The sequence below is a fragment of the Bos indicus x Bos taurus genome, chromosome 5, assembly GCF_003369695.1.
Source record: "Bos indicus x Bos taurus breed Angus x Brahman F1 hybrid chromosome 5, Bos_hybrid_MaternalHap_v2.0, whole genome shotgun sequence".
Lineage (NCBI taxonomy): Eukaryota > Metazoa > Chordata > Mammalia > Artiodactyla > Bovidae > Bos > Bos indicus x Bos taurus.
The window spans coordinates 119,729,822-119,743,634 of NC_040080.1; the positions used below are offsets into that span (position 1 = coordinate 119,729,822).

A 13,813-nucleotide genomic window follows, 5' to 3' on the forward strand; every position below is an offset into this window, starting at 1 on the left:
AGTGTGCAAGGACACGGACTGCCTCCGCTGCAGGAGTTATGTCCCTATCAGAGTCTTTTTTTGAGCCTCTTGCATCTGGCGACCAAAAGGCCTATCTGTAGCTCCGTCTGTTGAGGCACTTAGAGGGCTACCTTGCCTGGGGTCCTTCTCTCCTGTTCGGTGTGTCATGCACATAGAGGGCCCCTCCTGGCTGAGATCCTAGTGTGTAGGTTGGCGCCTCTGGCATGTAAAGTGGCACCCTGGGTGGGGTCCTATTCTGTAGTGCAGTGTGTCAGGCATTTGATGGACCACCCTCTCTATTGTTCAGCTGCTGATACTGGCCTGTGGGGAGAGAGAGGCCATGGTGATGGCTCCATCCCCTACCTGTGACTCAGCAGTATCGCCTTGCTTCCATGGCTGCCTGGCTTTCCTCCCTCATATCCCCTCAACCCGTCTCTTCTCCCTCACATCCCCTCAATCCATCTCTCCGCAGTCAACAGCAGCCCTCGCCCTGGGATTGCCCCACAATCCCTAAACTCCAGCTCCCAGCTGCTGTGCCTTCCAGGGAACCTGTGTCCCTGTCTAGGGTCTGTATGGCTGTGGCAAGGACTGTCTCTCACTCCATTTAGGCTGCCACAGATCAGCTGTTTCACTCAGCCTTAAATGTTTCTCCTCTGACTCAGACAGTTGCCCCGATGTGGGGATTGGACCCCTGCCTCAGTTCCCCCACCCACCGAGGGCAGGTCCAGTCTTTCTAACACTCCTGTTTTTCCCTGTATTTCCTTCCTCCTACTGAGTTTTGTGTGGTTCTATATATTATTTTCCACTGGTCAGGTACTCTTGTCCTCTGTTAGCTGGTGTTCTGCATGTACTTCTGTCTCTGAAGGTGTATTCCTGATGAATCCTTGGAGAGAGATGTACTCCACGTTCACTGACTCCTCCGCAGTCTTGTTCTAGGGAAGATTTTTACCTCTTATTTTTAAGAAAGTTCTGTTTGAGTCTAGGGTAAATTGAGGACTACCTTGTAATTAAATGTTAAAAAAAATAACTTTTAGCTAGTATTCTACTGGAGCTTTTTATGTATGTTTATTTTATATATATATACTTATTTATAGTTTGAAATCTTACTGTAAACTGTCTTAATAGTATTAATTACACTATTTATTAATGGCTATGCCTGTTTTAATAAAGAGTACCATTTTTGAAGCCAAAACAAAATTAAGTATACATTTTTCGTTTTTTTGTCAACTGTGGAATATCTCATTGTATGACCCACAAGCAAGATATTGCATTATTTCTTCGACATATCGTAATGTTCTCCAAGGACATAAGCATAAATAAGCCGCAACTGCTAAATGTGGAAATCCAAATCATTGGGTTCATAAGTAAATGATTCTTGTCTTGTGTTTTTAGGTTCCCAGATTGTGGTGAGCTGTATCCTCAGCTGGTGGACCTGAATTTAGCTGGTGATCCTACTGAAGGAGCCTCAGTGGCAGTGCAGAGGGACTATGGCTTTTGGTGTGCCCAAGTTGAAAAATGATCCTGATCTTGGCTATTCCTTTTTGCACATGCGTGATTGTTCACCTCCTTGTCCAAATATGTACTTTAGGAGAGAGAGCTTTCATTTGCTCTGTATTTCATAGGATTGATTTCAATCATTTGCCTCTCTGCCATGTTGTTTACTTTTTTAACTTTTTTGGTTGATGTGATAAGATTCTGTTATCCTGAAAGACCCATTATATTTTATGCCGTCTGCTACATGATGGTGTCATTAATTTTGTTTATTGGGTTTTTGCTTGAGGACCGAGTCGCCTGCAATGCATCCAGCCCTGCACAGTATAAGGCTTCCACAGTGACCCAGGGATCTCATAACAAAGCCTGTATCATGCTTTTTATGATACTCTGTTTTTTTACTGTGGCTGGCAGTGTTTGGTGGGTGATTCTTACCATCACGTGGTTCTTGGCAGCTGTGCCAAAGTTGGGTAGTGAAGCTATTGAGAAGAAAGCCTTGCTGTTTCATGCCAGTGCGTGGGGCATCCCTGGAACGCTGACCATCATGCTTTTAGCAATGAATAAAATTGAAGGTGACAATATCAGTGGCGTGTGATTTGTTGGCCTCTACGATGTTGATGCCCTGAGGTATTTTGTTCTTGCACCCCTCTGCCTGTATGTGGTAGTTGGGTTTTCACTCCTTTTAGCCGGCATTATATCCCTAAACAGAGTGAGAGTTGAGATTCCATTAGAAAAGGAGAACCAGGATAAACTGGTGAAGTTTATGATCCAGATTGGTGTTTTCAGCACTGTGTATCTCGTACCACTCATGGTTGTAATTGGATGCTACTTTTATGAGCAAGCTTACCGCGGCATCTGGGAAACAATGTGAATACAAGAACGCTGCAGAGAATATCACATTCCATGTCCATATCAGGTAAGGGAAACCTTGTTCTAAATTTCAAAATACTTAACAGTGAAAAAAGCTAATCTTAGCTGGTTTTTTTTTTTTTTTTTTTAACCTCTTCATGAAAAACCTGAACATTAAAATTTTGAAGTGAAGTTAATGAACAAATTTATTGTAGTAAGAATGTCATACACACGTTTCTGTTAACATCTTCCTTTTAAAAGATCACTCTCTTGAGTCCAAACCATGGGCTTTTAAGCACTTTACTTGTGTTATCACAAAATAGTTGCTTGTTGATTACTTAGAAGTCTGCAGATTTGAGGGGAAGATGTTGATTAAAAGACAGTCTGTGGAAATTTTACTGATAGTTAGAACGGGAGTTTTAACAGTTTTGAAAAAAAATTAGAATGCATTTGTACAAAGTTTCATCTTTTAGTTGGTCTTAGTTTTTCTTTCTTGCGTACTGAATATTTTGTGATTTACCTTTTAATTTAAAGAGATCAGATAATCATAGAATTTTATATCTAGAGAGGACCTTAGAGATGGTTTATTCAAGTTCCCTCTGTAATTTAGAGTTCTTAAACATCTATCTCATTTGAGGCTTAGAAATGTTAAGTGACTTGCTCACTTTATTAAAGTACTTATGCATTGTAGATAACTTCTGTTTACTTGTCTCCTTCCCCTAATAGACAGTGAACTCTTTAAACACAATAATATCTTTTTCATATTTTTTCAAAGCATGTTCTATAGGTTAGTAGATGATGGTATTGAGAATGGGAATGTGTAGATTCAGAAGAAAAGACATTTTTAAGAAATGTTCCAGTTTTACTGGAAACAAGGAGTGTGTGATTAGCACATAGTCAATTATCGTAAATACTTGATGACTGAAAATGCCATTTCCTTTTTTATTTTGTGGTATAAATAATTCTACACAAAATTACATTTTAATTATTGTAATATATATTATACATAATATATATTATTATTATATATATTATTGTAAGTACTAGCTACTGGCTTTTAAAAAACCAACCTATAATGGAGAGACCAGAAAGAAGAGTAATTGAAATTTTATTACATTTCTTGATAGAATTGCTTATTAAAAACTCTTAGTATGAGTTTTCAGGCCTGAAGCTAAGTAATCAAATTTTGCCTCTAATGGGAGAGAAAAAGATGATTGAATTACATCATGTGCTTCAATGGCATCACACTCCAGTATTCTTGCCTGGAAAATCCCATGGACGGAGGAGGCTGGTATGCTGCAGTCCATGAGGTCGCTAAGAGTCGGACACGACTGAGCGACTTCACTTTCACTTTTCACTTTCATGCATTGGAGAAGGAAATGGCAACCCACTCCAGTGTTCTTGCCTGGAGAATCCCAGGGACGGGGGAGCCTGGTGGGCTGCCATCTATGGGGTCACACAGAGTCGGACACGACTGAAGCGACTTAGCAGCAGCAGCTTCTCCATGTAAGGTTTTTAGGATTCCAAATATATATTATCTTAGTACTATAAAAGAAATAATGTTTGGCTCTGAAATAATGACCTGAAAAATACCAGACCTTAAACATGTGAATTAGTAAATTAGAGTAGTTGGGACGCCACTATTTTCAAGACATTCCAAAGGATCTTTTAGAATCTTTAGAACCATTTGGAGCTATACAAAAATATGGGTGTGTATTCATTTCTTTACAGTCATAGGTTCTATGAGTGTTTTTTATTTCCAACTTACAGAAATAATGTTGGATTTTCAACATCCTAAAAAGAATAGAAAATGGTATAATAACTAACATAGTTAATAAGCTATAAAGTCTGGGTCAGGAATCCTGGCTTCATATCTAACTCTTATTATTTACTAGTTTTATAGTTTTAGATCAACTTCACCTCTTTCCACTTCAATTCCTCATCTGTAGAATGAGTAATGGAATCTCATAGTAATAAAAGAGTAATCGTGTTAGATAGAAATAGTAGTATAATCTGTCTCCTATGACTGTTTTTAGGCATCTACATGCAGTTAGAAGTGTGCCTTCTGTATAATAAGTGCTCGAATGTTCTGTTACTCATTTTTTCATTTATTGTTGCTTCTGTTAGTGTTATTTACACACACACATACCTACATAAACTTTTTAAAAATCATTCAGTACCAAACTTTAGCAAATGCCATGTTTAAGTTGTTGGGAATATACATGACAGTATGTGTACCACTAACTTGTTCATTTTAACTGCAGTAGAGAGATTTAATGTACAGATATACTTTAATTCATTTACTCATTATTTTGCTGATGGACATAGAGTTTCCAAGTGTTTTACTATTGTAATACCTATCTTCCTTGTACATGACCAAGAATGTTCATGGGGTGTATACCCAAAAGTGTAGTCCTGGCATTTTAACATATCGGCATCTTCAACTCAAGTGGTTATTTTAATTTACACTCACAGTATAGAGTTGGAATTCCCCATTTCGCCCCATCTTGGTGTTGCCAGGCTTTTAAGTTTTTGTCAACCTTTGAAACAATATCTCAAGCCTGTCTTGATTTTTATTTTTATTTCCCTTATGCCTCGGTGTTTTCATATGTTTATTGGCTGTTTGGGGTTTCTCTTCTGTGATTTGCCTGTTTGTTGCCTTTGTCCACTGCTCTGTCAGGTTATTTGCCTTTTGTTGTTATTCTTGTTTTAATTCTTCTTCAGTTACTTGCATTGCAGATATCTTATCCTGCTTGTCTTTTCACTTTGTGTTTTTCTTTGCCTTTTGTGTTTTAAAAAATCCCTCCCTACCTCTGAAAATTATAAAAACGGTCTGTCGTCTTTTTACAGAAGTTTTTAAAATTTGATTAATTCAAGGCTCTAATCTCTTGAAATTCATTTTTATCTATGTTATGAGTAACAATTTTAGTTTTTCATATGAATGGTGCTTTTTGCACCGTTTATCAGATAGCCCATCTGAATAGTAATGCATTGCTGTAATATACAAGTTCCATTTTTAGGCTCTCTTATTTATTGCTCTGTTTGAACAACCTTGTTTCAATCCCATATTTCCTCTACTTTATGCTTCTTCAAAATTATTTTAACTGTTCCTGGCACTGTTCTGTTTGAATTTTAGAATAATTTATTCATGAAAAACAGTTTGTATTTTGTTGAAATTGTTTTAGGTTTTAAATGAATCCAGGGAAAATTTCTGTCTTTGTGATACTGAGTTTTAGTATTTTTTGTTTCTTTATTTATGTACTCATTAACTTGTTCCTAGGTACCTTACAAATTTTGTTTCAATTGTGAATGAGATCTTTTCTCTGTTACATTTTTCAGTTGGTTATTGCTGGTCTACAAGAATGCCACTGATTTTTATATATTGACCTTATATTGAGCATCCCTGCTGAACTCTTCTGTTAGCTCTAATTGTGTGTAAATTCTCTTATATATATTTTTTGTAGAAATCCTGTTGCTGCAGGCAACGCCAAGTTCATATCTCATATTCCAGTTCTTATGTTTTATTTAAGATTTTTGTGTCTATACTCATGAGAGATATAGACTGTGATATTAATAGTTTTTCATTTCTTGCCATGTATTTTTCCTTTTTGGTGTCAAGGATGTAATAGCTTCATAAAGTGAGGTCTTTTCCTCCTGTTCTTTGAAAGAGTTTTTACAATGAATAGGGACTGTCTGCTCACTGAAAGAGTCGGTATATCATCCTGTAAAAATCCTTTGTCATGGTATCTTTGAAGTAAAGAGAGATAAATTTCATCTTTCCAAACTGAAATTCTGCAATTCTCCATTCCTCCCTGTCTCTTGGCCTTTGGCAACCATTGTTCTACTTTATTTCTCTATGAATTTGATTGCTCTGGGTACCTCATATTAATGAAACTCAAACACTAGAATTTTAATATTAGTTTTCATTCAGAATTTTACTTCAGAGGAATTTTATACAGACATGTAAACTGAGCCCTAGAGCTATTGAATTCCTATTTGAAGTGTTATCCATAAGTAATTGAATAAGATTTACTATTACTGAGCATGCCTAGAAGAATGCTTGTCAAGTTTTGGTGATAATTCCTAATGAGAGGTTTTTAAAATGTATTAAGCAATGATGTTATCCTTGAGGTAGCCTCCTCAGGTGTCTTGGAGAACGTAATATTTGAATATATGTTCACATGTATATCAGTATGGTTTCTTTGTAGTCATTTCTCATATTAATGAAACTTTCAAACATTTGAAAAATGTTTGAGGTAGTTGATCACATTGTTTCAAAATACCCAGTTGGGTTTAAAGTAAATTGCATATATTTAAGTCCCTGATTTGAAGAAAAGTGGGCTTGTGTAAAGTATTTTAAAATATTTAAAATGAATGTCCTTGCTGAAAACAGGTCACTGCTTGGATTTTAAAATACTTTACACCAACTGTTTTTTGCAAGAACACTTAAAAAAATGTGTGTTAAGTAATTCTTGAGAAAGTAATATTTAATGCCTGAAAAGAGATGGTCATGAAATATAGCTTGAGTTTTCAGAATAATGTATATTTTACAGTTTAAAATTAGTAAAGTTTATTCCTAGAATATGTCTCATCTTATGTTTTACTTAAGTAACACTAATTTTCCAGGTACTTAGTTTTAATTTTTTTTTTCCTTTTAAAGTATTTCCGTCTATTTATTTAGGGGCTTCTAAGAGGCTCAAAGCATTTTATGAAAGAGTTACACATTTCAAAGTTTGTTGATATTTCTAGAAAGCCATTCACATGTAACATATTTATTAAAAACATGGGGTTTAAAGTCCCGTCTAACACTTTGAGTCTCAGTTTCCTCATATAAAATATAGGGAATAATATGTTAAATACAGTAATATCTACCTCATAGGTGGCTGTGAAGATTAAATGAGAAAATAAGGTTAAGCCTCCTACTAGAATGCCATGCACAAAGAAAAATTTCATTATTCTGCTGTTACAAATACATAATTCCTGAGGTTTAAAAAAGAATTGTTCTTATATTCTGTATTTAGAATCATTGTTTTGTCTTTTAAACATTGATTTTCAAAAGAACATGTTTCCTTTCCTAAAGTTTCCCTCTTCATTTTTTTCTCTTTCATCCATCTAATCCAATGATCCATGTCCCAAGGAATTTTGATACTAGAACCTGTGTTTCAATAATAGAAATGTCTTACCATAATAGAAGCAGCTTAGCTAAGACTGTCAAATTCACATTAAAGCTATTTGTAGAATTAAAAAAAAAATTATTTGTGTAGAAAACAAAAAAACCCATTATTTCTATTTTCAGCCACAGAAAGCAGCCCATCTGTTGTTTATCTAATCTTGATTCAGAAACATACAAAAATAGAATAATAACATATCTAACTTATGATTTTAGCTTCATTTTCTGATAAGAGTGTTTCCTCTTTACCAGACAATACCAAAAGGAATCAGCATTGTTTATGAAAGGACCATAAGGAAATGGGTATGTTTTGCTCTTCCAACATTAATGACAGCAAATAATTCTCTATCAACATATGGTATGTACTACTAATCTTTTTTTTTTTCCTGCTACTAATCTTTAAAGTGGTAAGTATCCTGCCTGTGACTTCTAGCACCAAACTGATTTTTCCTCAAAATTGTTCAGTGCTTGTGATAGAGGGAAAGAGGGAGAGTTACTGAAAAAATATTCTAAGTCTCTTATAGGAAAATATTTTGAAATATTATATTTTGGAAGTATAGAATATTAAATTTATTTTAAAAGTATTCATACTATTATGTACAGGCTGTAAAATGCTATCAAGGGGCACTTTTGGATAAATACTTTAAAATATACAAGTCATTTTGGCCTATGCTAAACAGACTAAATAGCCTAAGCCATGAGTTCCTTTTTAGTCTTAACTGCAGATAGATCTGGTGGTGGTGGTGGTGTTCATTCATTAAGTCGTGTCCGACTCTTTGTGACCCCATGAACTGCAGCATGCCAGGCTTCTCTGTCCTTCACTATCTTCTGATATATACTATCTAGTGTACAAGTGGTTTATACATATTTAGGAAAAAATTCAGTGTTCTTGCCACAGTCTACAGCAGGGCACAGCAAACTTTCTCTGTAAGGTCATATAGTAGATATTTTAGGCTTTGTCAGCCATGTGGTTTTTGTTGCAACAACTCAGCTCTGCTGGTGTAGTGCAAAAGCAGCTATCAGTCAGTTCAGTCACTCAGTTCAGTTCAGTCGAGTCGTTCAGTTATGTCCGATTCTTTGCTACCCCATGAATCGCAGCACGTCAGGCCTCCTTGTCCATCACCAACTCCCAGAGTTCACTCAAACTCATGTCCATCAAGTCGGTGATGCCATCCAGCCATCTCATCCTCTGTCGTCCCCTTCTCCTGCCCCCAATCCCTCCCAGCATCAGAGTCTTTTCCAATGAGTCAGCTCTTCACATGAGGTGGCCAAAGTATTGGAGTTTCAGCTTTAGCATCATTCCTTCCAAAGAACACCCAGGACTGATCTCCTTCAGAATGGACTGGTTGAATCTCCTTGCAGTCCAAGGGACTCTCAAGAGTCTTCTCCAACACCACAGTTCAAAAGCATCAATTCTTTGGCGCTCAGCTTTCTTCACAGTCCAACTCTCACATCGATACATGACCACTGGAAAAACCATAGCCTTGACTAGATGGACCTTTGTTGGCAAAGTAATGTCTCTGCTTTTGAATATGCTATCTAGGTTGGACATAACTTTTCTTCCAAGGAGTAAGCGTCTTTTAATTTCCTGGCTGCAGTCACCATGTGCAGTGATTTTGGAGCCCAGAAAAATAAAGTCTGACACTGTTTCCACTGGTTCCCCATCTATTTCCCATGAAGTGATGGGACCAGATGCCATTGTCTTCATTTTCTGAATGTTGAGCTTTAAGCCAACTTTTTCACTCTCCTTTTCACTTTCATCAAGAGGCTTTTGAGTTCCTCTTCACTTTCTGCCATAAGGGTGGTGTCATCTGCATATCTGAGGTTATTGATATTTCTCCCAGCAATCTTGATTAGAGAATCTTGGGCTTCTTCCAGCCCAGCATTTCTCATGATGTACTCTGCGTATAAGTTAAATAAGCAGAGTGACAATATACAGCCTTGTACTCCTTTTCCTATTTGGAACCAGTCTGTTGTTCCATGTCCAGTTCTAACTGTTGCTTCCTGACCTGCATATAGGTTTCTCAAGAGGCAGGTCAGGTGGTCTGGTATACCCATCTCTTTCAGAATTTTCCACAGTTCATTGTGATCCACAAAGTCAAAGGCTTTGGCATAGTCAATAAAGTAGAAATAGATGTTTTTCTGGAACTCTCTTGCATTTTCCATGATCTAGCAGATGTTGGCAATTTTATCTCTGATTCCTCTGCCTTCAGTAGCTCAGTCAGATCCAATTCTTTGCAACCCCATGGACTGTAGCACGCCAGGCTTCCCTGTCCTTCACCAATCCTTCACCAACTCCTGGAGCTTGCTCAAACTCATGTCCATTGCGTCCGTGATGCCATCCAGCCATCTCATCCTCTGTCGTCCCCTTCTCCTCCCGCCTTCAGTCTTTCCCAGCATCACGGTCTTTTCCATTGAGTCAGTTCTTTGCATCAGGTGGCCAAAGTATTGGAGCTTCAGCTTCAGCATCAGTCCTTCCAATGAATATTCAGGACTGATTTCCTTTAGGATTAACTGGTTTGATCTCCAAGGGACTCTCAAGAGTCTTCTCCAACACCACAGTTCAAAAGCATCAATTCCTAAGCTTTCTTTATAGTCCAACTTGCACGCCATACATGACTACAGGAAAAACCATGGCTTTGAGCAGTGACCCCACAAGAGAGTTGACCCAGAGTTGCCTGTGAGTGTCCAGGAGTCTCTGGCAGAGGTGTGGGTCAGCAGTGGCCTGCTGCAGAATAGGGGTGCACTGAGTGTGCCAATGCATATACGAGATCTTTTGAAGGAGGTCTCCATTATCTTCATTCCCTCCACATTGGTTTGGTCTCAGGTGAAATAACAGGGCGGGAACACAGCCCCACCCATCAACAGAAAATTGATTAATATTTACTGAGTATGGTCCCCCCAATCAGAACAAGACCCAGTTTCCCCCCCCCCGCCCCAGTCAGTCTTTCCCATCAGGAAACTTCCAGAAGCCTCTTATCCTTATCTATTAGAGGCTGGACATAATGGAAACCACAATCACAGAAAAGCAGGCATAGACAATACATAAACAACTGGAAGTGTTTCAGTAAGACTTTGTTGGCAGTGATATAATTGGGGCAGATTGGCTCTGTAGGTTGTAGTTCGCCATCTTCTGAACTATAGCAAGCATTCTCTATCACCTTTGATAATTCTTTTATTACAGTGGTTGGTGACCTATGACACTTTTCTGTCCCATGGAAGTTGTCACTGTTTCATTCTCATTACTGCTTTTGAGGATTATCATTTTACTCTTTCACATTATGGTAGTAAAAGTATTCAATAAAATAAATTCTAGTACATCACTGTAATAAAGATATGCCAATAAATCTTATTTCCAGTTGTCTTTCAGGTCATACCACACCAGTTCAAGGAAAAAGTTGAGTAGTTTATGGGAATAGTAAAATAGAAACAACATAATGTAATAGTCATAGAAGCGTCTGGTTACTAAGTATGTACTGTGCATCAGGTTCTGTATTCAGTGAATTTATACACATTATCTCCTTTAATTCTCAAAATAGCACAATAGATTAGATTGTATTCTGCTTTACAAATGAGGAACTGAGTCTTATAATTAAATACAACTTATCTAGATTCTTACAGTAAGTGATAAAGCTAAGGTGTGAATTGTATTTATGATTCCAAAGACTACTAACCACCTGCCTGATTGTGTCGAGTATGAAATCTTCCATTTTATTTTCTCTGCCTGCTTGGCTGCTCAGTTGCTTCAGTTGTGTCTGACTCTTTGCAACCCCATGGACAGCAGCCTGCCAGGCTCCTCTGTCCATGGGAGTCTTCAGGTAAGAATGCTGGAGTGGGTTGGGGATCTTCCCAAACCAGGGATTGAACCTGGGTCTCCTGCATCTTCTGCATTGCAGGCAGATTCTTTACTGCTGAGCCACTGGGGAAACCCCTCTAGTGAATCACAAATATTTTTTCAGTGATTTTATAAAATGTGTTAAGGTGACACTAGTGGTAAAGAATCCACCTGCAGTCCAGGAGAAGCAAGAGATATGGGTTCAATCCCTGGGTCGGGAAGATTCTCTAGAGGAGGAAATGCCAACTCACTCCAGTATTCTTTCCTAAAAAATTCTACGGACAGAGGAGCCTGACAGGCTACAGTCCATGGGGTGGCAAAGAGTTTGACATGACTACATGCACTGTAGCTGGTTAAGGTCATTGAGTTCATTAATATTGTTAAGTTTGTTAAAGAGCTAAGAAGTTTGTCTTAAAGTAGAGCATTAGGAAAACAAATATGCACAGGTTTCTTCAGACAGTATGACTTCTGACAATATGTCTGAGTAGGAGCATCAGCAAAGTCTGAACCAGTTAAATCTGGAAAGAACTCACTATTTGAGATATCATAGATCTTGCATGATTGAGGGGAGATCTCCAAAGAGTCCCCCACTTCAAAAATTATTATGAATTGGGACCAGACCAATAAGGAGCTAGGGCTCATCAAGCAGGGGATATTAGGTGGATGAGATGGGAAAGGTCACACAAGTGTGGTTGCTATTGGAGAAGGGTGAGCCTTGGGCCAGTTGGTAAATGGAGAAAGGGAGCCAGGAACTCCCTTGCTAGCCTAAATCAGCAGGCGCATAGGCTGAAGTGTTTGCAGGTTAGTTGTGCCTCCTGTCAGTCAGCTAGAATAGTACTTTCTTCAGGATTCCCACTAATTGATTCACCAAAGAGCTCAAAATATAAAGCCACCAAACACATGAGAAAACAAGCCACTATGACTGAGTCACAGCATCAAACTTAAAACTGCAGATACTGAAATTGTCAAATACTGAATGATAAAATAGGTAAGTATGTAATGTTAATAGAAATAGGAAATATAGTCACAGGTTACCAATCTACAAGAAATTACTTGAAATAATAGATTTAAAAAATCTAGAAACATAAATTTTGAAATGGAAACTCATTTGATAGAATTCCTGAAATATTTATTATGAAACAGCAATTTAGGCTGCTGTTATTTAATGAACTGGTAGTAGGTGAAAATAAAACTATGCAGAATGCCATAAGAGAGACAAGGAAAATGTGAAAGTGATGTTAAGAGAAATGGAGGGCAGAATAAGAAGGTTGAATAGGAGTATATTGGTTGGCCAAAAGATGGTATGGGTTTTCTGTATCTGAATGAACTTTTTGGCCAACCCAATAATTAGATTTCCAGGAGGGAGGGAATTGAGAGAATCTAGGAGAGACAATATTAAAAGAGATAATGACTACAGATTTTCCACAACTGCTAAACACTTGAATTCACAGACCAAGGAGGTACTGCATACCACTAGCAGGATAAGTAAAAAGAAATACACACTTCAACGCAACTGCAGAACTCCAAAGAGAGGAGTCATAAAAAACAGTCTCAGAAAAGGGGACAGATCTAAAAAAGACCATCAGTTAGAATGACAGCAGAGTCCTTAACAATAACAAACGCCAGAAAATTATATATTTTAAATGTTGAGAGGAAAAAAATCTTTTCAACCAGAATTTTGTACCATGTAAAACTCTTGTGGGGATGCACAGCCAGATCCCCTTCACAGAAAGACGAGCCTCTCAGCTTCAGGGAGTGGGGTCAGTAGACACCCTTCAGGTGGAGAACTGCCTTATCTGAGGTGGGCCTGCAACCAGCAATTCTTAGGTGGGCCGTTGGCCCAGCATAGGACCCTCTGATGATCCTTATTTGCTCCAGACTCCCTACAAGTTTGGCTGAAGCTTTTCTGAGAAAGCATGGTAGGTCACTTTCTTCTGTCCAATTGTAGATACTGTTCCCAAGTAAATATCTCGCACCCCAAACTTCATCTCTGCACGTTCTGGAAAACGCCAATTTGTTCTCAAGAATAGAGATGAAATAAAGCCATTTACATATAAACAAAAACTGTGAATTTACCACCAAAAGATTTGTACAAACTTCTAAAGGTTATATTTCAAGAAGAATGAAAATAATCTCATAGATAGTAGGAGATGCAAGAGGAAATGATGAAGTAAAGTTGTAAACATATATGCAAAGCTAAATAAATGTTTCTATAAAATACCAACAACAGTGTGTACTTGGGGGTTTAAAAAAACATCTAAAGACCTATAGAGAAAAAAAAACACCAAAAAAAAAAAAATATATATATATAGACCATATATATAATGCTGTTATCAGATGTATTGATGATCTAGGACCCCTGCCAAATGCCTGTCTCCTACCCTCTTTTTTTTTTTTTTTGCTCCTCTCATAGGCCTCTTGTTCTTAAGGGTTTAAAATTTTTTGATGGTTTTTTAAATTTAATTTTT

General features: G+C 37.6%; 1 pseudogene across 1 annotated transcript in view; it reads left to right on the top strand.

Annotated features, from left to right (window-relative positions):
* LOC113893366 overlaps positions 1-13,813 on the top strand; it is a 113,252-nt pseudogene that overhangs the window by 32,645 nt on the left and 66,794 nt on the right. Inside the window, exons 2-3 of the transcript XR_003511299.1 lie at positions 1,393-2,407; positions 7,763-7,813. The product of XR_003511299.1 is annotated as a frizzled-3-like (transcript). The remainder of the gene's footprint in view (positions 1-1,392; positions 2,408-7,762; positions 7,814-13,813) is intronic.